At 32.9% G+C, this 2761-nt stretch overlaps 1 pseudogene; it reads left to right on the top strand.

Moving 5' to 3' along the window:
- Positions 1 to 1452: 1452 nt before the first annotated feature.
- On the top strand, positions 1453 to 2406 carry LOC122310003 (annotated as a pseudogene).
- The last annotated feature ends 355 nt before the right edge of the window (positions 2407 to 2761 follow it).

Below are 2761 nucleotides of genomic sequence, written 5' to 3'. Positions count from 1 at the left end.
TAGTATATTCAGATGTACATAGTATTTCTTTCTTTCAAGATAAATAGCGTACTATACAGCACCATTCTAGATGGAACACAAATTACTAAAGGAATCAATATTTCGTCCGATGGCGAGCACACTAAACCAAACCTCATGCCAAATCTGACACACAGATTCAGATGTTTGAATGGTACTTGAAAATCCAGAACCTGATCTTGCGTGTATGTATGGGCTTGCAAATGAGCAAAAGCGTTCAAACATTTTCTTGAAAACATGCGAAAAATCACTCAAAGATATAAGTAGACATAGGTGCACCATGATTTGGCTTTCAATGCAGCAGTGAGCTTAGCGAAAACTTAATAAATTTTAATTTATTGTGAATGTATGCAACATCGAGGCTTATACAAAATTGAATAAAAATTTATAGGTTGTTTGGATAGTAAGATAAGATAAGATAATTTTATATAAAAGTTAAAATTTGAATAAAATATTATTTTTTAATATTATTATCATTTTAAAATTTAAAAAAGTTGAATTGAGATTTAAAAAAATTAAATTATATATTTTAAGTAATTATTATTCATATAAACAAATTTTACTGTAAAAATTGTGTCATATAATATTTTTATGATCACGATTGAGATTGGTTTTTAGGCATTTCCTTACTTCTGCCCAACCATTTTTACTTCTGCACACGTGTGTTTGCGTATTTTGGGTGCCATTGGATTCGGGGGACAATACTTGTACTTTAAGACAATTAATTGGGCTCAGCTCAGGAATATCGATAAAATATGTTGATATATCATTGTTATAATCGTGAGTTTGTAAATATCGTATAATTATTTTTAAAAAAATAAATAAATATAAAATTTATATAAAAAAATTAATTTTTTAATAATATATTTTATTCTTTTTCAAAATACTTATACGATTCTTACACATTTTTAACTTTACCATCGTGTAACATTAGCCAAAAATCACACACGGTAACACGGTTCTCAAGCCAAGACAACTAACTGCCCGAATAAGAAGGTAACATAGCTGCTTAGCAGAATAAATAAATAAATAAAGGTAACATAACTCTTCTCGGCCAATTAACTTCCTAGTGGCCCCGTTTACAATTGTCTTTCTTTCATTTGCTACGAACAGTCGGTAAATACAGTCGGTGTGCAGTCGACTATACGGAATGAATAAAAAAAATTATAAATTTTTTTTTATATTCAGGGAGAAATATATGAATAAAAAAAAGTTATAAAAATAATTTTTTTTTTTATATAAGTCCCGTATTAATTCATTTTTTTACAGCTGACTGCATCTGCCGACTGCAAAAAATATTTCTCTTTTGTTTTTGAGAAGTACTGTAACATGCCTTGGCGTCCCTGTATAATATTTATATAACGAGCATATATATAAATGTCAAGCAATAAACGAGTTGAGACCCCACTATTTACAACCATCCTAGCTACTAACATGTCTACACTTCAACATGATGCTTCTCGTCCCTATAATCTACAAGAAGATGATGAACTGACCCAAGAATGTAAGGACTTCATATCCTCCTTGCCAACAGAAGACTCGCTCTGCCAATACAACGGATTTTGGATCCCAACATGGTTCATGCAAGGAGTTCTAGCTTTTTAGAAACAGTACTTCCAAGCTCATGATACCGATATTCTATTTGCAACTTCTCCCAAAGTTGGCACTACTTGGTTGAAGGCTATCTTGTTCACCACATTGACTGTCAAGAACATCCTCTGCTCACAAACAATTCTCATGTCCTTGTACCCAATTTGGATTTGATTCTATACAACAAAAATGAGGTTCCAAATCTCACCGCCTTTACCTCTCTAAGACTCTTTTCAACTCATTTGCCTTATGTCTTGTTACCAACATCTGTGAAGGACTCAAGTTGTAAGATTGTGTATTTGTGTAGGAACCCCAAGGACACTTTTGTCTCACTATGGCACTTCCAAACCAAGTTGAATTGGACCACAGACTCACTTGAGAAGGCTTTAGATAAGTTTTGTAAGGGAGTGAGTTCCTTCGGGCCGTATTGGGATAATGTTGTGGGTTATTGGAAGGAAAGTTTGAAAACCCTCAAAAGATACTTTTTTAAGGTACGAGGAAATGAAAAAGCAGCCTTCCACCCATTTCAGGAGATTAGCTAAATTCTTAGGGTGTCCTTTTTCCCCTGAAGAAGATGCCAAAGATGCAGTAAATGATATCTCAAGGTTGTGTAGTTTTGATAATTTGAGTAACTTGGAGGTGAATAAAAGTGGAGTTTCCAGTCGAGGAGTGAACTATACCGCATTTTTCTGCCGCGGTGAGATTGGAGGGTGGGTGAACTACTTCACACCTCAAATGGTAGAGAAATTATATCGTATGATTGAAGAAAATTTTCATTCTATAGGATTAAAATTTTAGATCTTTAAGTTGTGTCACCAAATTTTAAGTTGTATTATTAATGATTCCTTATTTTTTATGAATAATTGTATTAGCGGTACCTATTATATATGTGAGCGGGCCTATTCTGTATCAATATTTATGTTGACATATAAAGTGAGAAATATATATTGTATTCTCTAATTGTTATCTCTCTGTGATGCATTTGATGATCATAAGGATATAATTCTTGTGCCAACAACACCCTGGGTTCGGTGCCTTATAATATTTTTCTTCATTCCATTGATCAAAGGTTGGGAAAAACTTAGTTTCCCACTCATGCATCTACCTTTATGTTGTATTTGGACAAACAAATAACTTAACGATCGATAGACAT

This window comes from Carya illinoinensis, chromosome 5 (genome assembly GCF_018687715.1).
Source record: "Carya illinoinensis cultivar Pawnee chromosome 5, C.illinoinensisPawnee_v1, whole genome shotgun sequence".
Lineage (NCBI taxonomy): Eukaryota > Viridiplantae > Streptophyta > Magnoliopsida > Fagales > Juglandaceae > Carya > Carya illinoinensis.
This window is presented reverse-complemented; position numbering and strand designations above follow the sequence as displayed.